At 38.9% G+C, this 26,186-nt stretch overlaps 1 protein-coding gene across 3 annotated transcripts in view; it reads left to right on the top strand.

Annotated features, from left to right (window-relative positions):
- ACVR1 (activin A receptor type 1) overlaps window positions 1-26,186 on the top strand; it is a 117,317-nt gene that overhangs the window by 1,378 nt on the left and 89,753 nt on the right. The window lies entirely within an intron of this gene.

Below are 26,186 nucleotides of genomic sequence, written 5' to 3'. Positions count from 1 at the left end.
GGCTTTTGGAGAGAGGTAGCAAGGTGATACATTGGAGATGTTAATTTTATTGGGCTTTTCTTTCTTTTGTGAGATGTATGTGATAGGAGTTAGATGAAGGGGAAAGGGACTGACTGGTCCCGTAACATGTTTTATATATTTTTTTGAAAAGAGGCTTTTGAGTTGAGACATAACCCAGTGATTTTAAAGAATCCTGTCCCAGAGATGCAGACTTCCCTGACAGCCCCAGGGAAGGCGGTGGCAAAAAATAGACACCACCTCCTTTTTCCCCAAAATTCTTCCTGGAAAGGTGGTGTTAAGAAATTTCAGAGATGGGCTGATCCAAGTGGCGGGCCTTAAATGGAAACACTATAGTATGTCCTGGCACTTATCTCTGGAGGTGGGTTGCTGGCTAGGGGCCCGGGCTTGGGCAGCCAGCAGACACTATACTAGTGCTGACCTCAGACACTAGCCTTGCCATGCAGCTTTACAGTGTGCAGATTCTTAGTATGAAATATGGGTCTCATACATTTCACTGGGGGGGACACCATCAGAGTGTTATCATAGGTCTGGATAGGACCTGGATCACCATCTTCTAAGACCAAATCACTTACTTTGTGTTTTTGTTTTCTGTTCTGGAATTTAAAAAATGGAGGTTTTTGGAGCTGAAATGTAGGCCTTAAGTTGATGTAATTGTGTGTTGGCTAATAGCCATCTACTATTACCCCTCATGCAGATACTCTAAGGTGAAGAATGATGTTGAGATAAATTCTAGATGACACAAACCAAAAACTAGGATGAGTACAGTTTGGGTTCATGCTTTCCTTTTCCAACTATATTGGTGATTTTTACTTGAAATGGAGAGAGTGGTTTTAAATAAAAGTTGATTTAGGTAGTAGTTTTACAACTTTTGCACCTTGGAAGAGAGTGTTCATTTGAATCCAAGTAAGTTTTTTGTTATCTCTAACTAATTTAAGAGAATATTAAGGATGCAGAGTAAAGATGGAGAGGTACGTCATATTCAGGAATGCAATGAATTAATTTCAGAAGTGATGAACCTAATTTGATTAATAGCATTAATGATTTATTTCAAAGTATTGAGTTAACAAATTTTCTTCATGCATCCAAGGAAAGAATAACAGTGCCTCTGTCTTACCCTAGATTGGACTGAAGTAGTCCTGTGATGATCATGTTAGGCTTCTAGGTAATTCTCAGGGTTAGGTTGAATAGTCCAGCCTTCTGGGGGGTGGGGGTGGGGTGGAGGGCAGTATACAGGACAGAAATGGATTTGAAAAATGATCTTGCTCTTCAAGGTCATGAGGTGAAGATGGAATCAATGCTGGGACTGGAAGCTGTTGTATGTGGCTTTTTTGGCTGTTGGAGCCCTGCATCTTGTTTTAATTTCATGTGAAGAGATCTCATGCCCAGCTCCTTAGGAATTGTGGAGAAGTAAACCATGGATGGTGGCAAAATCCTCTGATATGTCTGGGGGAATTTAATGACAGATAGGAAAATTTGGAGGTGCTAGAAATGTATCAGATGCTGTGCTCTGCAGTTTACATTTACTTTTTCATTATATTTTCACAACCACCATGTTTTGTTATTATTTTACCCTTCCACAATAAGAAATTGAGGCTTGGCAAATTGAAGTGGTGAAGGGTAATTTGAACCAGGGGTCTATGAGACTACGAAGCCCATGCTTTTGGCCACTTTTAGCCAGTGATTGCCAAATGTCATTCATTCACATATTGTCTTCATGAGTTTGCCATAGCTAAGTTGTACTTAGTCTATTAATTACTTAATATTTTTCTTTAAGGCAATGATTTGCCTTTAAAAAAAAAAAATCTCAGAGATACAATCTTTTAAGAGGAAACAGTATATTGCTACCATATTTGGAAAGCCGATTCACTTGTTAGGAGTAGGAGATAATCCTAAAGAAGCATTCATATTTGTATTGAAACTCCAAATTCATGATAGTGATTACTTGGTATGAGTGTAAATGTGTGTGTGTGTTGTAGGTACCTTGGATAAGGATGGAGTACAGAGGTAGATAATATAGTATTGGTTATGTTCTCTTTTTTTGGATTGGGTGATGGGTGTTTCATGGGTGCTGATTTTATTTTTAGACTTGATAACCTACATACACGATGCATACTTTATTCGTAAAAGAATAAAGAAAATTAAACATATAACCATTAACATAATGATTACTTGGGGAATATTTCACTGCACTGTGCTCACTACAGACTTAGCTTGGTGTCTTGTATGAAGTAGGCATACAAGAACTATTGGCTGATTGACAAGACCCCAGGTAATAATTTCAAAGCAAGCTAATTGTTATACATGCATAAGGTTGACATTTATCCCTTCCTCTGTTTTTCTCCTGCTTCCACTCTCATTTCCAACATTGTGACTAAAACTATAGCATGGGCTGCAGTGGGATTTTACCTGACTGCAGTTATGGGAGATGGGGGCTGGGCTGAAGCTGGCATTTTTCAACATCACCTTGTCTTATGTATCTAGTACTTGGGATGGGGCATGGAATGTTGTTCTGAAGTGTGAAGTGTTAACAATCTTTCATTTTTACCCAGTGGTATAGTGTGGCCATTTCAGAGCTGGAAGTGGTATTTAAGTTAAAGCTGTGCCTGGGTAAAATGTTAACAACATTAAACTGGTGAAGCTGGGAAATAAACCCATCCAAGATTTTAATTGGCATCCAGTCTCCTGTTTTATTTTCCCAAGCAAGTATTGGGCACTGTGGCTTTATTCCTGGAAATGAGGATTTGGAATTGGGTTTCCTGGTACAAAATGCCTTCTTTGATCTTTTGGAGTAAAAACTTTGTGTTTTTTTCTGTGGCCAATTCCAGCTCTCAGAAGAACCAAATGGAAGGCTGCTCTTGCTTGCCATGCCATTTAAAAATCAGGAGTTCCAAACCATGATTTGTCTGTTGGAAAGAACATTCAAATGAAAGACTCCTTTTGAAAGAGCATCATCAAGTTGGTGTGGTTGGCATATCACGGCCTTTGGTTCATATGGGAGGTAGTTCTGTTTGAACTTACACACTCAAAATTAACTAATAAGATTCAGCAGCTTCCTTTGCAAAGTTGAAACAGATATACCCCTGGCTCCCAATATTCAAACTGACTGCACAGTTGAATAATATTCTTGTGTTCTTCTAGGCAGTTCTGGAAATCTGTGCTTGTTTATATGTCTAAAGTCTCTTATGTGATTCATGAGAGCTTTGTTTTCCAGAACCACCACTACCCAGTTGTTTGATTTTTGGTTTTCAGTCTCTGACCAACATTCCACTTTGCCCATTAGGGTTGCTTCATTGTTTACTCTGGGTATTGGGCCTTTATTTCTGTGACTGGGAAAGTAACTTTAAATTGTAGTCTTTCCAAATTTTGTGGAGATTAATGCAGTAGGTGAAGGTTCTTTTTTGGGGGGGTGGCGGGATGGGGTGAGGGACCAACTTAGCACAGGCGTTTTTATGGATCTCTAAGAGGTCAGCTCTTGGTTCATCTTAAGGCCAGGCCTTAGCTATTCTGGCCCTCTTCATTGCCTTCCCCTCTCTTTTGGGGAGAGCCAAATCCTTCAGTGCTCAGAGTAATGTCACTGTAAGCAAGAATGCTTCCTGGATTTTGCTTTTTGCCGGTCTCCTAGCATTTTATCATCCTTACTCCCCATTCTGGGACTTGATTGATCTCTTTGAGGACAAGGATGTCAAGTTTATTCATTCCTCCATTTATTCTTTCCACACAATTCATTCCCCTTCACCAATTTAAGACCTTTCAAATTCTCTCACTGGTCTTCTTGAGGGCAGGGACTGTGCGTTATTCATCTCTTGTGTATCTCTTGCACCTAACACAATGCCTAGCCCAGACCACACAGTCAATAAATTATTTTATTTTATTTTATTTTTGTTTTTGTTTTTTGTCCTTTTTTGTGACCGCGCTCAGCCAGTGAGCGAACCGGCCATCTCTCTATAGGATCCCAACCCGCGGTGGAAGCGCTCCTGCACTCCCAGCACCGCACTCTCCCGAGTGAGCCACGGGGTCGGCCCCAATAAATAATTTTTTAATTGCTGAGAGAATGAATGGAAGATTGCATGTTAGGGGAGCAAAGGGACCCTCCTTTAGGGAATCAGAGAAATCTCAAAGAAGATGATACCACTCACCGTGGTCCTTATGGATGAGTTTTGGATGTAGGGACAAAAGACACTCTAGATAGAAGGAACTGTTTTGATACCCCTTCTTTATGATTGATACTGTAACTTACATGTGGTGAATTTAACAAACATTATTCTGTTTTCAGTTTATGTTTCCTTTTTTGGTTTTTGTATTTAAGGATGACATTTCAATTTTGGGGATGAATATCTCAACTAATTTTTTATATCCCAGAGAGCAAGGAATCCTGCGTTAACATTTATATGGCTGAGACCCAAACACTTGGTGAGTTGACTCCTTTACTCTGACTTTCTCCTGTTGCGTGTGTTCTCAGACAGTTGACAGTGAAAACACTGAGTGGTAGGGAGTGCTTATGTGAGAGATGAAAGAATGTGGATGACTTTTCGGAAAATGGGTGGAATCCTAAGTAAACTCCTCATTTGATAGGTTTTAAGGGCTGATTTGAGTGGGCATACCATGTAGAACTTTTCACCTTGAATGTTTGAGGACTGAGTGTTTTGCTTGTCAGTGAAAGACAGGATTGTCCATTAATAGTCACCAGGCAGAATAGATGCCATTGAAAAATAAGGTTGCTCTAGTTTTTGTTTCTTTTTTTGGCCACTTATGGAAGAATTTTTGATTGAACCTCTAAAAAAAATAACCTTGAGTTTGAGGAGAAATGTTCAGAGGGGATAAAAGAAGGTAGGGGTGATCTTGGACAAAGCTGGATGTTAGAAGTGGGATGATAGTTGGAGTTTGGAGAGTGGGTACTGAGAAAAATGTGCAGCAAAGAGAGCTTGAGAAGAAGCGATCTGGAATAGAGGGGATGGGCTGAGTTGGTATTTTAAACCAAGTTCTGAATCTTCTGCTATTGCAGCTATTGATGAGTGGTGCTACACTCGGCGAAAAATGTAATGTGCTTGACTACTCTATTTAAGTGGTAAGTTAATGTTTATAAGCAAACATCACCAAGAAAGCTGGAGCTTTTTGACTTGTATCTCTTGTCTTGATGTCAGGGACTTACACGAGATAGAAATAGATGTAGGAACAGTCAGTAGGAAGAAAAAGTATAGGTGGTTATCTAGAGTGGCTGTTCCTTTTCGGGAATAAGGAAAATAGTAAGGGAAAAGTGTGCCAAATGATATTTTTCATATGCTTTTTTGAACTTGAAGGAACTGAACTGTTGTGAACAACAGGTGGTAAGAGCAAATATCTTATGAGTATGGCCTAGTAAAAAAAACATCAAACTCAGTACCCAAAGATTACTTTATGTAAATATAAATGTTCTGTTTCAGTGTTTTTTTAAACATTTTTGGCTCTTAGCAATGTATTTTACATCATGACCTAGTATACACAAACATACACACACACATGCATATTAAAAATAAAGTTGAATTACAAGTTTTACAAAACAACATTGTAGTGCTTTCTAATTTCTGTTTAAAAAATTCTGGTTTCTGTCTACTAAATTGATTGCACAACTTGCTAATGGGTCCTAATGAGCAGTTAGAAAAAACTGTTCTAGGTGTTGTGGAAATTAGCCTTAATTTGTTTATTGATTAGTTGCTAATCTGGATGAAAATTTTGTTTTTCTTTTTTTATGGATTTCAGTCATTCCGCACCCCCCCCCCCCATTCTCTTCTTTGTAAAAAGGGTCTTTGCTTCTTTCTCCAAATTGGATTAGAATGAGTAATATGGGCTTTGGCCCAGCTCCAAGAGTGCATCATCATTGTCTTGATCCTAATCAGCATCAAAGGTGGGGCTGATTAATTTAAACTTAGCTCCCTGTTTATTTAGATTGTATTTGAATAGGATGGTAACTTTCAGGAGTACCTGCTGAGGTCACCAAAAAGATAGGAGGGAATGGGGAAGATGACCCCATATGTTGTTCAGAAATGACAAGCCACAAACGAAAGGTTACTGGGGACTTTGCATTCAGAGAGGTAAGAGCTTAATTGGTGGCAGCAGTCATCACTGTTTTCATTGGCCTCAACATTAACATTTCTCTGCCTTCCTGATCCTTCCTCTTCCTGCCTCTTCTTTGTCCTTCATTTACTGAGCATTTATCAAGTCTTCCCTTTTAGGGCTGGGCATGGAAAGCTCAGTACAACCAAGTTGATCTTAAGGTGCACTTGAGTAAGGGAGTGAAGAATTACACACCGAATTGCGAATGGCAGAATGCTGAGATCTTGGTCACAAGATGCAGAGGGATAAGGATCAACCAACACCTTTGAGGAAGTGGCTGTTTGGCTGGCCTTTAAAAGAGGTTATCATTTTGGTGTTATTTTGATAACATCTCTGTGCTTATAGGTTGTGGAAGAGGCAACATTCCAAAAAGAGGGAATGGAAAAGTAAACATGAGGTAGTTGGTTTTTGTTTAGGGGTCAAGTTGTACAAGACATAGTTGCACATATTTTTAGACACTAGAATCAGACTCTGTGTCCTGAGATGCAGCTTCTCATTCACGACCTGAGAGAACCACAGGAAGAGCAGACTCTTAGGTAAGAGGCCTTTGTGATAGACTAGATTGTATAATGTACATTAAGGGGAGCACTGTAGAAGACAGCTTAGAAAGGGAGGTCCGGAGCCACATTATGGTTTACCTTGAATGCCAGGTTAGTAGAATACATGAGCAGTTGGCCCTCAGTCTCTGTGGGTTCCATATCTGTGGATTCAACCTATGGTAGACTGAAAATATTTGAACAAAAATTGAATCTGTATTGAATGTATACAGACGTTTTTCTTGTCATTATTCCCTAAACAGTAACAACTATTTACATAGCATGTTTATATAGGGTATTATAGGTAATCTGGAGATGATTTAAAGTATACAGGAGGATGCGCATAGGGTATATGCAAATAGCACACCATTTTATATCATGTCTTGAGCATTCACGGATTTTGGTATCCTGGGGAAAGGGGGGTCCTGGAACCAATTCCCCAGCGACACTGAGAGATGACAGTGAAGCAGGCCGTGGTCAGGCCCCTTACTTACATTATCTCATTTAATGCACACATCCACTATGTGAAGTATCACTCTTCCTATTCCTATTTTACAGAAGGAGAAAAGGAGACCCTTGAAAGTGATGTAAGATGTCTAAGGTTACACAGTTGAACTTTAACCCAGGTTGTAAATTTCTGAGTCACCAAGTTCTATAGTAGAGATTGAAAACTGGTGGCCCCTGAGGTGAATATACCTCAGAGTTGTGTCCTATTTGACACCGTATTTAAAACACTTTTTGGGGGTGGGGTGGGGTGTGAATGATTGCCTATATTTCAAAATGGGTTGGTTTCCCATTAAAAATAAATCCAAATTTCCAGCTGCCCCTACAACACTGAAAACTCTAGCAGCACCAGGACTGTGTTCCTGCAGAAACCTCTGGTGATTGTCTGTCTGAGGGGACATGTGCACAGCATTTGTCACAGTTCCAGCTCATCCTGTTTTCCCCCAGACACTGAGCTGAGCATTAGTTGTTTATTCTACGGCTGGACATTTTTTTTTTTTTTTAACTCTTAGCTTCCCTCGTTCCTGTGTGCCAACTGCATTGCCTCTATATGTCTATGAGTTTAAGACCCCTGACCCCTGTCATAGAGCCTTCAGTTGGTCATAGAGGGTTGGTCTAGTGGTGAGGGTAGGATGCCTGGAAGCTTGGAGGAAATGAGGATAGCTGGAAATAGAATTTTGGCCTTGGGCTGGAGAATCCATAGGGGTGGTGACGAAGTCACTTTTGTGATTACAGGGAGGGTGGGGGATGGGAAAACATATGAGACTTTTGGAACCTAGATGACTGGGAGAATGGTGTTGATCTTAAAAGAAAATGGAAAGTTGGCAAAAGGAGTTGGTTTGGGGTACAGGTTGAAATTGAGGTTTTGGTGGGGGGGACAAGGACATAGAAGAAGGCCTACTTGGGTCCTCTGAGAAGTTGGGAATATGGTACTGGAACCCTGGAGCTAAAGGTTTGGGGCTTTGGCTTTGTACGGGTGATTGGATCTATATCGGTGATGGTGAGAAGATGAGAATGCCATGGGGAGAGGTCCATTCTGGAAAAAGAAGGAAGCTAAGGTCTGAATGATAAAATGAGCCAATTACAAATAGTTCAAAATCTCTTATTGACTTTTTTGGGTCAAGTGCCTTACCTTGCACATAAATCAAATGTTTATCCTAATGAAGGAGTAAAATAACAGTCTTCAACTTTTGAACATGGGAACTGATAAACACCTACTCATAGAATCAAAGGCAGAGATGTGCTGTTTGCTGAGTGATACCTGTAACTTATGTTTGTGCCTATTTCATTGAGTCTTATTTAGGTGAAACTGATTCTAACAGTGACTTTTTTATTTTTTATTTTTTTGTAGCACAGGTGATAGAAAAAAACAAGCTGTTGGAGCCCTGATGTGGGGAAAAATGCCAGAGGAGAGTGACCCTCTGCTGCTACTTTGTTTTAGCCATTTTAGAATGGAATGTCCTTTTCAAATTCAGATAAGTTTTTATTTTTATTTTTTTCTTGGCTTGTTTGCTTAGGATTCTCCCCAACTCATTGTTTCTTAATCAGCGAGGCCCACCTCAGCTGCTCTCCCCTCTCCTACTTGGTTCCCTTTTGATCCCCAAGGGTCTTATTGTTTTAGCACATTCTAAGCACAGGTGGGGTGAATCAATCTCAGATGTGAGTGTTGTCCATGGAAATCTTCCAGGAGGGCATTTCTTTGGTTCTCATAGAGACTTGTCTCATTTTGGGGCCATACAACTCTTGACTTTTTTTAGAATTCGAATTGGTGTTTTATTTTTAATTCATAGATAGGTTTATTTCATTACATGTGCACATTCATGTGAGTTTCTGTACATTTTTTCTTAGAAATCAAATAATTTTATTAAAATATTTTGTTTTTGAGACTTTATGTTATAAAAGGAATACTTATATGTATACAATACAAAATTTGAAGTAAAGGAAGGGTGTACAGTGAAAAGTATCTTTTGTCCTCCTGCCTTCTACTTTCTTTTTCTGAGGAAAAACTATCACTAAAATGAATTGTTTCCTTCCAGTGATGGTATTTACATATACAAACATATGCTAATGTGTTTTTTTCTATATAGATTGTACCCTATTGTGCACATTTCAGTTTTGTACCTAGCTTTTCTGACTTAATGATTTATCTTGGACTTTTTTTCTTATCACTGTGAACAGAGTTGTCTCATTCTTTTGGAAGATATTCTATTATGTACCGTAATTTATTTAACCAGTCTTTTACTTGTTTTTTTTGGATAGCATTATGTATTACAATGTTGCAATGACTAAATTCATCGGTACTACTATATATGTATAGATAGATTGCTCTATTTATCTACCTGTCTATCTCTTGTATATCTGGGGATAAATATGAAGGATTGGGATTGCTGAATCAAAGGGTATTTGCTTTTTAAATTTCAGTATAGATTGTACCCTGAATTGGGTTTTTGCTTTGTATTTGAGAAGCAACGTGGCATGGTGAGAATGAGAGAACAACCTGTAAGACTCAAGTCCTTGTCTGTTCTCTGGTTCTCAATTGTGTGGCCCAAGAAAGTCATTTTCTTCTTAACCTTTTTCTTTGTCGTGCATTCCTTTCCTTGTCTATCAAGAAGGGCATAGACTCAATTATTTCTAAAGTTTAATCATTTGTTGATTCTCTTTTCATCTCGCTTTTTTTTGGAACTTCCAGTAAATGGAGCTTGATGATTTTTTTTTAACTTGTATAAGTTTGAGTCTGTAAAGAACTCTGGGCTTTGGAAGCCTTGCTAACCACAGCTTTACTTTGATTGTTTTAAAGCATCATGTCTGGGTTTGTACTTTATGTTAAAAGCAGAGCTTATATGGCTGATTTTTTTTTTTTTAAATATGGTGAATGGTAAGTAGGCATTTAGTGACCAAGAAATTCATATAGTCAGCTTTTTATTATTGATCAAGAATAGAGGCAATGGATTTTTAGACTTAGGGAAAAAGTTTTATTTTTTAATAGCTTAAAAAAAGCGATAGGCATGTGATAGACAGTCTTTAAGAAACAGCAAAATTTTATTTATGACTTCGGAGCAGACTAGAGCAGATAGCTTTTATCTTTTGAAGTATTTTGTAATATGTAGAAGGCAAAGTAGATATTATTGGAAATTTTGAGTTATTTAACCAGGATTGTTTAATAAGGTGATTGGTTTTCCTGATGTTTACCAAATTACATGTATTTTAAAATTCAAACCCAAGTAAATGAAACTTAGTATAAAATTCATGTCTATTTTCTGTATTGTATATTTTTCTTTAGAATTGGCTACCCCCAAATTAAACAATGTATTTGGAAATTTTCTGGAAAATTTTTGAGCCCTTGGTTACTGAAAAATCACAAAATCTCTTTAAGTATACAAATTTATTCATCTAGCTTTAGAGTAGCAAAGAAAATGGAAACAAATGTTGTACAATAGAGGTTAGGTTTATATATATTCATAAAATGGAATCTTATGTAATCACTGAAAACACTATTTTAGAAAATTTTCAAGGACAGATCTCACTTTAAGAGCTGTCTTCTCAAAGAGGCTTTTGTTGTCTATTCCATATAGTTAGATCCTTGACTTTTTTCTATATCTTACATATACTACCCTATATATACTGTCAATATACCTGTGGAGTAAGAGAGAACAGGGACTATGTCTACTTGGTACAGTATGAGTGTGTGTGTCTGTGTGTGTACATATCCTGTGCCTAGTATACTGCCTTATCCATAGAAGCACCAGAAATTTTTGGAATGAATGAATGACCATGGAGAGTTCACAAAATAACATTAAGTAGGAAAAGCAGGACACTTAAAAACATAGTACAATTCCATTCACATAAATTATGTGCAATTCCACAGTACAGTTCCATAAACATAAAACATAGTACAGTTCTAGATTTCTAGTTATATACGTATGGATGTAGAGAAAAAGAAGATTGATAGGAAGTACACGTAAACCAAAATGTTAACAGTTATTGTTTCAGCACTGTGGGTCATGCATAATATTGAAGAGACAATCTTTAAATACAAACGAGTGAAGTAAATATTAGAAGATATGTCACCTCGATAATGTATTTTACCCTTTCAGCATTAAAGGTGATCACCTTACCTAAAATGATGTATTATAATACCATGGCCTTTTCTCCTCTTGAGTAAAATGTACTGTATCTCTGTAGTGTGACAGGTTTTATATCTACTTTAGGATTAAATTATGATCTGAGAGTTGCACTTTTAAGAAACTGGTTTTAATTTCACATCAGTTGAAGTTAAAGGGTAGTGAAAGTATATTAGATCTGGTACAAGTGTCTAATTATAATTATTGACACATTTTCAAATGCCCTCTTAAGTGTGATACATTGCCCATGATTTTGACAGCTGTGACTGCGTTAAATCTGCTGTAGTACTCTTTTCACAAGGTTTGTTTAAAGTTGGAATTGTCAGAAGGATTCTCCATAAAGTGGATGAACACAGATTTAGAGGTGAAATGGTGGTTCATTTCCCACTGTTCCTGTTGATTTTTAGTCTGTTAAATGTTAATCAGAAGATTATCTGGATTTAGTTTTCATTTCAAGAAACCGGGGGATTTCTTTTATTTTATTTTTTTTTGGATAGTGTAAAAAAAACCCAAAAACCGTGGTGCTATTCCTCTCTGTAATGCTAACGTAGATTCTATTTATTTCTCCCAACCACAAAACTCCAAACTGACAGACTTGATATTGCATAACAGCCTCATTTTCTAAAAGTCTCCCTAGACAAAGTTCATGTATTATCTCCTTTTCGTGACTGCTCCTTCCTTCTATATAAATTTATTGAGTAGCTACCATGTGCCAGGCACTGAGTGTCTACACAGGAAGGCTGTCAGAGAGTTAATTTGGCAGAGGCAGAAAAATAAATAGCCAAGATCCAACAGAGAAGCACCAGAATGGAGCTGTAAATATGAAATAAAGTTGAGATGTGTTGTTCTGTTTGAGAGGGCATCAGAGGTCCCCTTCTTAGGGGGATGATGTTCTTGTGCCTCTTGAAGCTTGAGTAGGAAGTTATCAGGTGGGAAGAGGACTTATAGGAAAGATGGCATCCTTTAAAATTGAGTAGGACCAGACCTTGCTACTCAGGGTCTGGTACTTGGATGAGAGGTGATGGCATCACTAGAAATGCAGAATCTCAGGCCTACCTTGAATCCTCGTGAATCACACTCAGCTTTGCCACAGCACCCCCAGGTGATTTGAATGTTTCTGCAAGTTTGAGAAACATTGGACTGGAGCACAAGCAGGGGTAAAAGATGGGAGAGCTAGAAAAGGAGGTTCATTTTTTTTTTTTTTAAAGCACAGGGTAATGGAGAAGTAATGTTATCAGATTTATATTTTCTAAAAATTGTCTAGAAGTACACATACATAGGGCAGCATTTACTAAGAATGTTTCTGGAAACCTTAATTGTGCAAAAGGTGCTCCACAAAATGACTTCAGATAAGTTTGAGAAATGCAGGGCACTGTATCCTTCTCTCAGATACAATGTAAAGTATCATAGTATGCTGAAAGTTCTGAGAAGCTGGCATTGAGGAAAACCTTTAACTTAGTCACTTATCTTGGGATATCCCTCGGGTCTTCCAAATTGATTCCACAGTGAGACCCTGTGTAGCCTCACAGCTGTTAGTATGCCAGGGACAGTGGATAACATTCTGCTGAATACATTTTGGGAATGCTAGCATGGCTTCCCAAACTTTAGACAATTTTGCCTTATCTGAGTAGGGTGACTGACTGTCCAGTTTGTCTAGGACTGGAGGGTGTCCTGGGACACCGGACTTTCAGTGCTAAAGTCCTGAGCAGACTGCAGTGAGTTGGGCAACCTTCCTACCTATTATGTTCCCATAATATGACTATTAACCTCATCTTTTTTTAGGTGGCCCAGTCGTTTGGGCTCATTCTAATGGACTGGTTCCCAAATTTGTCTGCATTGGAAGTACATGGGGAGTTTCCAAACAGACATGGGTACCTACCCCATGAGGTTGCACTTTAATTGGTCTGGGGTGTGGCCCATGGGGTATGAGGTGGAATTTGTAAAAGGTCCCCAGGTTATTGATGGTTTGTTCAAAGCAGTTATATCTGTGGAAATGCAGTCTTGATGTGCTACTTGTGGATTTACTTTAATATATAATAGAAATAACATCAACCATTTAAAAAAATAAAAGTCCAAGAACCACCTAGCTGTATATCGAGGGACCACCGGTAGCACATACATGTTTTACACCTTGGTGAACAGGGGGAGCAGCAGTCTGGGCAAGAAATGAGGGGGGCGGAGCTCTGTTGGTGACCAGTGTGACCGGAAGGATGGTGAGATCTTGGGGCTGTTTGGGGGCACTGAGCTGAAGAGATGTGATGAGTGATCTGATCTATACGGTGATCTGGTGGGAAGAGGAGAATCTCTGATAACTGCATGTAGGGTAGGTGATGATCACCACCTACCCGGGGTAGGTAGTGATCACGGAATAGAATAGGGAGGAGTGGTTCAATGTGACACATCGTGTTTGAGAGGTCTTGGGACATCCAAGTGGAGCTGTCCAATGGGTAGTCAAAAGAAAAAGCATAGCTCAGGGAAGGCGCTAGGCAGGAGACAGGTGAGAGCCTCTCCCAGTCCAGGTGGCAGTGAAGTTCAAGTGGGGATCACATTCTTCTGGGAGAAAGCGGGGAGGTTGGATCTGCCCCCTGGGTGTGAGGGGTGAGTGCCTGGAGAAGGACCTTGAGAGGAGTCTGGGAACAGCCTGGGAGGGACACTGAAGAGAGGGTCTTGTCAGCTGAGAGTGAAAGGGAGGAAAAGGAGAGCACAAGAGGGCAGTTTGTGTTGGTAATTTAATGGTCATTAGTAATGTTTGTGTAAATTTAGCATGAAGGAGGAAACCAGATTATACTGGGTTGGGCTAGAGCAAGTGACTTCTAGAAGTTTTAACTGAAGAAAAAGCCTGGGATGGTATGGGACCTTAGGGAATAAATCCAGGTCTGTTAGGGGAGTAGTCATATTCTGGCTATTCATGGAAGTTATTTCAACAAGGTATCAAGATTACAAGCAATATCCAGATAGTCACAGAAAAATTGCTAGAGTTCTCTGGGGCTCCATAAATCCCTTTGCTTTCTAATTGTAGCTACTTACCTTTTTTCCCCTTTCCCCCTCAAAGCTTCACTTCTTATTCCCTGTCCACAACAATCTCAATTTCAGAATTTGTGTGTTTGTAAATGTCATTAAAGACTTTTTAATGGTGATGATAAGGCAGCATGTGATAAAGTGTTTTACCTTAGTTCCTGTGTAGCTCACATTTGTGGAGGGCTTTGTAGTTTACCAAAGCAACACTACATCTTATGTGATCCTCTTAGTAATCTTGTGCAGGAGGCAGGGCAGAAAATAGTATTATTCTATTTTACAGGGGAAAATAAACCCTTGAAGTTTAAAATATATTAAGGAGGACTTGCTGACTTGCTGATGATTACTGATTTAGTGATGGATTCAGGATGGAATCCTGCCCTCCTGGTGTAATATTTTTTCCATTATTTTGGGGGAAGGTGCATCCATTTTTGTTTTCAATTAGTTTATAAATTCCTTGAGGGCAGAGACCATGTGTTCGTTGTTGAGTTGTTTATTGGCTCATTCATTTACTGCTGCTTAGAGATCTTGGGTGGTGGTGGCAGTGGGTGGTAGGTGGTGGCCCAACCCTCCCACTCATAGGGGGCTTAACATTAATCTTGACATTATCTTTGAATGGTAGTCCCAGGGACATTCCAATGGGATTGAAAGAAGGTGTGTGTCATGGATCATACAACTTTGAACTTGTGTCTCATTACTGGAACATGTAATTATCTTGAGATCAGCCCAGTAGTATTGCCTGACATGTTTTGTAAATATTTAAAACATACACAATTTTTGCCACCCTGTTCTGGAATAAAAAAAATTTTTTTAGTACTAGAAATCATCTATAGTGGAAGAGGCCCCAACGAGGCCCCGACATCTTTGCAGTTCACAGGGGCTCTGTCTATCTGAAGGACATGAAGCTCAATCAGCCCCTCTCACAAAGCTCACAGTCCAGTAAAGCTGATCTTGTTTTATATCCATTACAGCGCACATAGTGGGCACGCAGAAAATAATTATTTTGAATAGAAGGTGTTATTTTGTGTCACATATTCTCCATTTCATCACAATGGACCACTATCGATTTTTAATTTTTTTAAGAATCTTTCCCATGGGTCATTAAAGATACAGTGTTAGGGTTTGGGGAAGGAGAATGATGAAAGAGAATACAAAAATGGAATCAGCAAGTTTTAGGACAAGAGACGAGAGGTTTTGAGTGGTGAATAGTTGAAAGCAGGGAATCTCTCAAGGGAAACTGAAAGTATATGGAGGCACTTTTAAAAGAGCACACCAAGGGGATATGAGGATGAGATGGGAGTAATTCAGATCTGATGATGTCTTAGAGGGGAAGACCGAAGGCTTTTCTTCAATCTTAATTATAGCCACAGGACAAAAGTACATTATAGCTCTTTTTTCTACCTCTGTTAAAAGCTAGTAAGGTCTAATCTCTTTTGTAGAGTCATGTCTAAGAATCTGTACTTTGGACTACTATACCTCGAAATTTCGTTTTTATTTTTTGGGGTGTTATAGGTTGAGGAAGAGGAATAGAAATTTGACTCCTTTGCTTGTGTTTGCATTAAAAATTTAAACTCCGGGTTCATTATGAAGCGAGGAACTTTTTAGTCATTGGAGAGATTTAGGCGGATGAGTTAATGTTTGGTCATGAAAAGCATGTTTCTCTTGGGAAGAGAAACAGGCAGAATATGAGTCAGGCAGAGCATAAAGTCATTGCCCTGCACTTGATTCAGCCATCCTCCTGCTGAAGGACCATCGACCCTGCGGGTGTAATTCAGACAGTAACGACCACTGGCATTTGTAGAAGACTTTACAGTTTATAAAGTCCTTTCCTGTTAGTCCACCCGCAGTTACTGTGGCTCGTGTATGTAAAGTTGGCACTTCTGATGAGTGGGGCACAAGTGAGTTCTTCCAGGGAAGGATTTAATAGATTTAAAATATAAAAGTGCCATCTGTGAGTCTGAAGGGACAGAGTTTTTATTTGTGAGGGACCCTTCAGTTGTTCATTGGCATTTATAAAAAATGTCAAAGGTAGTAAATTCATCTTTAACATTGGAAGAGTGTAAAGTGTGTCTTATGGATGAAGGCCGACACTTCTGTGCTTTTCAAATTTGTCCATTCTACATACAGCAAAGCACTGTCATTCTCTCCCTCTATCTTTGCTCTTGATCTTTCATTGATCTCTATGTTGTATTCGATTTTGCTGGGGATTAAAATAATAAACAAATCTTTGTGCAAATCAAGGTAGATAACTAACTAGAAATATGTTTATGGGAGATGGATATGAAAGGTTAGGAATGAAAAATACTTCTGTGTTTTCTTTTTTTTTTTTTAAACAAAACTCTCTTAGGGTCTATTTGATTCATGCTTTTATCTGTTCAGTATTTTGCTTGTTTTGAATACCAACTATGTGTTAGGCTCTGTGCTGATATGTGTTAGTGACCTGGAGACCAAAGCTGCTATTCCTGGTTTCAGGAGAACTCATGGCTTAGTAAGAGAAGCACATGAATCAATGATTACAGTACAGCTTGGCAAGTGCAGCAGGTGTGCAGATATGTAGCAGCAGTCCAGAGGGGAACACCTAACCTGCTTTGGGGGGAAGGATGTAGGGTGTTATTAAGTGCAGACTTTCGGAGTAAGTGGAAGTTAGTCTGGCAATGTAAAGTAAGGGTATTCTAGCATAGACAGCATTCAGTGTCTATGATAGATAGAAGGCATAAGAAGAGCAAGGTGCATGCTGGAAACTACAGGTAATTTAATTGAACTGTAGCTCAGGGTATGTGGCAGAATTGACATGATGTAAGGCTGGAGGTGGGTGAAGACTACATTGTGAAGACTATTTATTGTGTGCTGAATAATTTAGATCTTATCCTCAAATTATGCTAACTATTGGGGAATTTTAGGCAGGAAAGGGATCTGATTAGATCAGATCACTGGCAGCAGTTTTGAGGATGTTCTTTTAAAATTTAATTTATCCATCTATATTATGAACTGAATTGTGTCTCCCTGCCCCAAATTCAAATGTTGAAGCCATAACTCCGAGTGTGATGGTATTTGGAGATTGGGCCTTTGGGAGGTAATTAGATTTAGATGAGGTCATGAGGGTGCAGCCCTCTTGATGGGATTAATGCCCTTACAAGAAGAGACACAGAAAACTGCTATCCCTCTCTCCACCTTGTGAGGACACAGCGAGAAGGCTGTCTTGTATAAGCCAGGAAGAGAGCCCTCACCAGAAACCGACCCTGTTGCCCCCCTGATCTTGGAATTCAAGCCTACACAACTGCAAAAAAAATAAATTTCTGTTGTTTATGCTACCCGGTCAATTGTGTTTATTATGGCAGCCTGAGCAGACTAATCCAATCTATTTATTATTTGGATAATTGTGAAGCTACAGCAGGGAAGATATTACAGTAATTCAGGTAAGTAGCAATTGTTTGGCTATTCTATTGTTTTGAAAAATATTTGAGCACAGAACTATTCATTTTAACTTAAAAAATCTAGTTTTGTGATATTATTGTTAGGATATCACTAGCTATGATAAGTTTTATGGGAGAACTTTCTCCCTCAAACATCTCAACCCTTTATTAAAGTAATCCTCTAATGCCATTTACCATAGATACCTTGGGTCTTTTTATTTTCTTTCATTAAACAGGTTGGTACAGCCCAGTTATCAGTACCTAATACCTAATGTCTGAGGGTTAAATCTGTTAGACAGTCCTCCCTTCCTTCATCTAATTTTAATACTATGACATTTTTACTGTTTTAAAGAGATCTTCTGTTTGTGTGGTTTTAGGAATTCATGGGAATTAGTATCATTTAGAGGGTCATGGAACTATGGCAGACCGTGATGTTTGTGATAAAAGTGATACCTAACTTGTGTATGTTTGAATACCTATTTAAAAATATTTTTCCAATTTTTCCCTAAGCCCCCCCAAAATGTTTACATTGTGTAATGATAAAATAAAAAATAAAACAAAAATAAAAATATACTCCCCCCTGCAAGAAAATAAAATATTTTTCATTGCTTTTGTTTGTACGTGTGGATGTGTATCTTAAACATCTTATCCACCACTTACTTGGTGCCTGATATTTTGAGGTTGAGTCTAGTCCTTTTCCTCTTCCAAGGTCTTGCACTTTATTTTTTAAAATCTGTCCCCCTGACTCCCTCCAGTTTGTCCTCTTTATTGGCTTTTTCCTTTGAGCCTAGAAATAGGCATAAGTCTTCCCTGTAATTAAACAAACGTTTTGAACCTTATACCTTTCATAAGCCACTTCCTGAGGAAGGATTTCACAAAACGAGTCTACATTACATTTATTGCTGTTGCCTCTTTAGCCCCTAGTCTTATTCAAAACATAACATTCTCTCTCCCTCTCCCAATAGTCTTCTGAAGTTATTCCCCTTCATCAAATGTTTCTGAAGTGCCTACCAAATGTCAGGTTGGTACCACACATATGCGTGTGCATGTGTGTGCGGGTGTTTTAGGGGTGGGGTTTCATGACTTACTCAGTCCTCTTAGTGGTAGAGCCACGAGGTTGGGAGGAGTTATTTAGTCCATCCATCTGGTGCCTGCATTGTACCCTCTGAGTAAACCCCCAGCCTTCACTGAAATTCTACAAAGTTAGGGGATGCAGTGTTTACTAAGAGACCACTCTGCGTTTGGACAGTTCTGACTGTCAGAAAGTTTTCTTGCTCTACAATAAATACAACTTCTGTTTATCCTTTGGTCATAGTTTTTCTCTTTTCAGCTATACAGAATAGTGTATAATACTATTTTTATAAGATTAGAGCTGTCATAGTCACCCCTAATACTGCTTTTTGTAAGCAGAATATCTCCAGAGCTTCCAAGTGGTCATCAACATCCTGCCCATACTTCTGTTTGATTGAAAATCTTTAAAAATTGGTATCTAAAGCTGATTGCAATGTCATCGACTGGATTTTCTCTCCTCTAGTTTTCTTGACTTCCGTGCTTGTGTTATGTAGCCTGAACTGCTGTATTTCAGATAGCTACATTGTCTTACTTACTGAGTTGACTACCTACAGAAATCCCAAAGTCTTTTTCATAGGTGTTGCTGCTAGGTCCCATCTCCCTCACTCTCTACTTGTCTCCTTGTGCCCTTGTCTTTTATTTCCTTTACTACATGTAGGACCTTAAATTTATTTTGATTAATTTTTAGTTTGTCAGGTCCTGCAGTAGACGGTTGACTGTGTTGGATTCTCTTTCCATCATTTTAGGGAAGGTATGGGTCCTTTCTAAATAGCCTGTAGTAACTTTGAATGTAGTAACAACAGATATATCTGTTTAACTTTTTGTCCGTCTTGACCACAAAGGTTTTATAAGAGAATTTGTCAAATGCCTTGCTAATATCTTGATGTGTACGTTCCCTTAAACTGCCAGCTTAGGAATCTTATTGAAAAAGTAAAGTGGTTTAATCTTGTATGATTTGCTCTTACTCTTGGGATTCCCAGGGATTACCAATTCTAAGTGTTTAAAATTCATTCTCAAATCTTGCCTGGAACTTTGCTCTGTGTCTTTATAGTGTGTTGGCATTTTTCTTTCATTTTGACTTTTCTGAATTATCCAATTGATTATAGGGGTGAGTTCATTCTTTGCTGGCTTCCTTTTCCCAAAATTTTGGAATTTACTGAGATTGCTTTTCCTCCCTTTTTCAATTTCCATCCTGTAAGATTCTCTATACTTGCATTGTCCAATACAGTAGCCACTAGCTGTAATCAACAGAGAGATGTTACTAGCTTTATGGAATCTACTGACTTCAAGCTGAAAGCCAGAGTAGGAAACGCTGACACATGGAGTAGAAGGTTAAGGTCGACTATTCCGGGAATCGACAGAAGAGCGTGAAGGAGAGAAGTGGTCGCAATTTAACCAGTTAGCCTTGCTTATTGCAGTTGCCAGGTTATATATATATGTTCATGGCCTTGACTGCTGCTAACAATGAGTCACTTTTGCAAATAAAAAAAATATTAATAAATTTATGTGTAGAGTTTTTTTAAAAAAAAATAAAATCCTATGAATAGTGTGCCAGGAGACAATGAGTTCTGGAAACAAAATAAGTCCTTAAACTGGCAGTTTTGACATGTGATTCTGTGTAGTACTGCTAACCTTGCTGGGTTATTCAAATACTGTAAAATAACATTTGCAGGCATTTCCCAGTGTTTGAATATTTTCTATAAGCTTAGTTTTTGTAAATACTACTAAACTTAACATTTGTTAGTTATTAAAGAATTTTAAACAGATATTCATAATAATGAGTAAAGAGTATTGGAAACATTTTTTAAAAAATTAATGATTTCAGGAATTCCTGGGAATTCTAATTTCTTGTTTCCAAATCCTGAAGATTGATATCTGTAGTGAATTTGGTGATAATAGGCCATAGTGCTTGTCCTAAGAACTGTTTGTTTTTCATCTGTAATGTGATAGGTACAGAAACAGATTAAATATTTAGAGACTGTTAGTGTCAATTTGACATTGCCGTGACTGAACATGTGATCAGTGGACTCAAATCACCGATCAGGTGTTTTATAAAACTATTGGTCCATTGCGTGTGGTAAATTTAGTTGGATAAAGTCTAAGTAAGACATACTGATTGCTTGGATCAGGCTTGGAGGTATGAGAAGAGGTTGGCTGGAATCAGGGTATAGTTTGAAGACAGAGACAATGGGATTTGCTTCTGGATTAGATGTCAGATAATTCTAGATTACCTTTTTGTGTCAAGTGCTTCATTTGTAAAATGGGTATAGTTATGAGAGCCACACTCGTGATTGTTGTATCTACATCAAATATTTCTTTGAGCTTGCTGGAAATGCCCCCTGTAAATTACTGTTAATATAATCTGCCTTAATATCTGATCATATAATTCCCATGACCTTCAACCTATCAATTAGGTTGACTTTTAAGATATTAGGCACCTTCTTTCAAACTTTTCCCGATGGTTGACTTCTACCATGTCCTCTTATAGTCTTGACAATAGCCCAACTAATCTGCCTACCGTTCCAGTCGATCTCTTGCTACGTGGTAAACCACCCCAAATGGACAGTGGTGGCAGAAAATGCCAACCATCTTATTATGCTCACAGTTTATTGAGTTAGGGATTTGGAACATGTACAGCAAGGACAGCTTGTCTCTGTTCCATAAGGTTTGGGGTCTCAGCTGGGAATACCTGAAGGCTGGGACGCTGGAGTCACCTCAGGCACATTCACTCACATGTCTGCCAGGCTGTACAAACACCCACATGTAGTCTCTATGGGCTATTTTGAGCTTCCTCAGAGCATGGCAGCTGAGTTCCAAGAGCAAGTGTCTCAAGAGACAGGAAGTGGAAGCTGTCAGTTTCTTAAGACCTCATCCTAGAAACTGTTAATGTCACTTCTATCTACCATATTGTATTGGTCAGTCTATCACAGAGCCCAGATTTAAGGGGAGGGGATATAGATCCCACCTCCTGACAGGAAGAGAGCCAGAGAGATTTGGGGGCCATGTTTTAAAAATGGCACAGCCTACTATTCACCAGACTTCCTCTGCTGTGTTCTGTGTCTAAGCCCTCTATCTGTCAACTGCTTCCTGTCCCCCCCCCCCCACTTCCTGACGTTACCCCAGTTCAGATGCCATCTGTTTCTCCATGCAGCCTTTGTCATACCTCATCCCCTGGCCAAAATCTGTTTCTCCCTTTTTTGTGTACCCATAGCATTATTGTTTTTAATTCTTTTGCAATTATTTTTCAGTTTTTTTCTTCCTTAGTAGATTATAAATTCTTTGAAGGTAAGAACCATGTCTTGTTTACCTTTCCATATCTCATAGCAGATAGGTTTCTTGAACTGAACATTCAATATCACATTCAGTCTCAAATTTGGGACCCAGATGGGATGGGACTTAACAGTGGTTAAGTAGAAAATTGTAATGAGAAAATTAAAAACTTTACTTTTAATACAGATTATTTCTGATGTTGTGGGTTTTGTTTGTTTGTTTGTTTGCAGTTGGCTGGTACGGGGATCCAAACCCTTGAACTTGGTCTTATCAATACAGTGCTCTAACCAGCTGAGCCAGCCCTGGTGTTGTATTTTAAAGCTTTTTTTATTGGCTTTCTGTTCTAAAGTATAACTTTTAAACCTTCCCCCCAGTAGCCATTAAATGAGAGGAGAGTAGCTTTTTTGATATTATCAACATCTTCCTGGCCAGGTCAATTCCTGATGTGCTCTTGCCTCAGTGTTTTTGCAAACTGAAGATCTCAGTCCATCACTGGATCAATTTAGTGAGTCGCATCCAGGATTAGAAATAAAAGGAAATATAAGTTTTGAATAAAAACCCACATGTTGCAAGACTAAGAATTGCTTCATGAAAGTTTTGTTCAGTCTTATATATGCATGCATGCAATGAGTTGAAAAGTAAAATATATCTTATGTTATTGTTAGAGATAAAAAAAATTTTGAAAAGCACTCTCCTATGCAACCCCCTTCTAAACTCCTATTCTGTTTCATTTCTTTTGTTTTTGTTTTTTTTTTAGCGTATTCCTTTTGATGTCCTTTCTAGGAGCTTATCTACATACAGATCCCATCTGTATGTTCCTTTATGCTCAATCTTTTCTTCACCCATCCAGCCTCTTTTTATAATAAACCTTAGTTTCCCAGTGTGACATATGTTGCTTTCTCTCTTCTCCTTTGGAGACTTTAAGCCTGCTCTTCTGCTGTCAGGAAGAACGGAGGTGGAATTAGCTTATTCTTTTTTAAAGAATTTTTTTTGAGGTAAAGTACCCATACAGTGAAGTGTACAAATCCTAAGTACACAGCTCAATGAATTTTTGCAACTGTATTCATTCATATAAGCGTTATCACAGATGAAGATATAAAAACATTTTCATCACTGCAGAGGAAAACAGCTTATTCTTAAATCCTTTCTGGAACAAGGTGAGTATGTGAGTAAATTAATAGATTCCGTCCAACGCCCTTATATGGCATATGTGGGTAATAATGTTTAGTTTGAAGGGCACAGAGTTCTGAAACAACTGTAGTAAGAGGTTAACAACAATAACTAGTAATATAATAGGACAATTATAACAATATGCTGATGTCACTCCTCTTGCACTTTGAGGCCATTATTAAGGAAAATAAGGGTCACTTGAACACAAGCTCTGCGATACCACTACAGTCAGTCCGGTCACGAAGATGGCCACTGAGTGACTGATGGGCAGGTGGGCAGTGTCTATAGTGTGGATGTGCTGGACAAAGGGATTCACGTGCAACGCTGGATGGCATGAGATTTCATCACGCTATTCCGTTTAATATTTTCAGACCGTAGTTGACCATGGGTAACTGACAACTCGGAAAGTGCAATGGAGGAAAGGGGGGACTACTGTACTTCAGTCTCTGCTTCTGTCTCCCCATCACCTTCCCCTCTCTGAAGTTAAATCTCCCTGTCTCCCTCTTAAAAGCACACTTGTGATTATATTTAGGTCCCACCGGATAAGCCAGGATAAATCAACTCATTTCAGAATCCTTAATCGAATCACATTTGTGAAGTCCCTTTGTCATATAAAGTAACAGTCACAGATTCTGGGGATTAGGATATGGATATTTGGTTTTTGTTTTTCAAGGATCTTTCCTCACAAAGGGAAGCTCTCGTAGATATTTGCTTCTTTTTCATTCTCTTTTTAAAATCTAGATTAATTTTCTTAAAGCAGCGTGCCGCACATTTTATTTCCCTGCTTAGACATCTTTGGTGACTCCCCATTAGCTAATAAAACTAATAGGACCTTGATTGACATTCCTGTTGCTGTCTCACCCCAAGTGACATTTCAAGCTTTTCTCCTCTTTTATTCTCTGATGCAGCCCTGTGCATTACCTCGTAGTTTCTTCCACCACCAGCTTGTTTCTCTTTGCTGCTCGGGCTCTTCCTCCTGCCTGTAGGGCCCTGGCCCTCCCTTCAAGGTCTTTCCTGAGTGGCGTTTTCTCACCATCTGTATCAATTTCCTGGGGCTGCCAGAAGAAATGACCACATACTTGGTGCCTTAAAACAACAGAAATGTATTCTCTCACAGTTGTGGAGGCCTGAAGTCTGAAATCAAGGTGCCAGCAGGGTCATGCTCTCTCTCATGGCTCTAGGGGAGAATCCTTCCTTGCCCCTTCCAGCTTCTGGTGCTTTCAGGCATCTCTTGGTTTGTGGCAGAATACTTCTGGTCTTTCCCTCATCTTCAGATGGCTTTCTCTCTGTGTTTCTCCATGCATCTCTCATAAGGACATTTATCATTGGATTTAAGGCCCACCTGGATAATCCAGGATGATCTCATCTTGAGATTCTTAATTATATCTACAAAGACTCTTTTCCAAATAAGGTCACATGCACAGATTCTGGGGTTAGGACGCGGGCATATCTTTTAGGGGGCCATTATTCTGCTCACTGTACTACCTCAGCCAATGTCATAGCTTATTTCTTTGACTGCTTCACATTACTGGTGTACCTACACAACTTCCTTGGACCCTATCATTGGCAACCTATTATTTTTGGGTAATTCTTGCCTCTTTGGCCAGACCATAAGCCCTTGTCTTAGTCCATTCTGGCTGCTATAACAAAATACCTTAGACGGGGTAATTTATAAACAGTAGGAATTTATTGCTCACCGTTCTGGAGAGTGAGTTCAAGATCAAGGTGCCAGCAGATTTGATGTCTGGAGAGGGTTTGCTCTCTGCCTCAAAGATGGCAACTTCTTGCTGCATCCTCGCACGGCAGAAGGGGAAAAAGGAGCTCCCTCGAGCCTCTTTTATAAGGGCACTAATCCTGCATGACTAATCACTAATCACTTCCCAAAAGCCCCACCTCTTAATATTATCACATTGGGTATTAGGTTCCAATGTACGAATTTTAGGGGGGACACCAACATTCAGACCATATGGTCTTGAGTTCAGAAGCTTCTTTTGCTTCCTAATCCTCATCTCCTAGCAGGGTGCTTAGCCATGTTGTGCTTGAGAAATGTTTATCAGATGATTGATATATTTTTGAATAAAATGAAGGTGGCAAGTAAAATATTCTGGCATGGGGATTATCAGAATATTATTTTGAAAAGCTGCCCGTGATTTTTCTCACTAAAAGTTTTTTGTTTGTTAATCTCTGGTACTCTACATTTTGGGAGGAGTAACTAACTGCTTTTTATTTCTCTGGAACCTTGAGTAGTTGAGAGGGAACAGAGCTGATAGTGGAGTAGCCAAGCAGAGAAAAACCTCAGTGGAGAAGGGCTAACCTAGTGGGAACAATGGGTTTGGAGATCTGCCAGGTAAAGCTTAGAGGCCTGCCTATAGGCAGATCTGTCACTATTACTTGGGAATTTGTCTTACCTGGTCTCTTGGAAATCTTTATCTTCACTGGAATTCTTCTCCAGTGGATTTTGTAAACCTAGAAGACATTCTTGTAGGCACCTGAACTTGATGTCCCTCGGCACAGTGGAGGGCCATGCTGAGGCAGCCCCCAACCTTGCTTTCTATAGAGATGTTACAGTATCATCTGCCACAGGCTCTCCTTTGCCTGCCCTATAAGCACAGCTGCAGTTTATAGCTTACCAGTGAGCACAGGTATTAATCTGTTTTCCCTATTACTCTCTTTTTCTTTATTTGGGCTTAATTTCAAGGTTATCTGATAATGTCTTCTTTTTTCTTTTTCTTTTGTCTCAGTCTCATTTAGAATGGTGCTGATAGTCTAACCCTATTAAAGTTTAAAGTAGTGCTTTGGTGTTTTTTGTGCTAAGTATTTGAAGATGACTGATTTTCAGTGTTTTTGGTATTTTCATGCTGGTATTCAATGGTTACCTTTATTTGGAGTTTTACTGTATCCATGAATCCTAATATAACTGCTCAAGTCCGTGAAATGTAAGCATTACTGACATGACAGCATTCTGTAGAGAGATT

Source organism: Cynocephalus volans, chromosome 1 (assembly GCF_027409185.1).
Source record: "Cynocephalus volans isolate mCynVol1 chromosome 1, mCynVol1.pri, whole genome shotgun sequence".
Classification (NCBI taxonomy): Eukaryota; Metazoa; Chordata; class Mammalia; order Dermoptera; family Cynocephalidae; genus Cynocephalus; species Cynocephalus volans.
The sequence above is the reverse complement of the archived record's forward strand: the minus strand, read 5'-3'. Positions and strand labels throughout refer to the sequence as shown.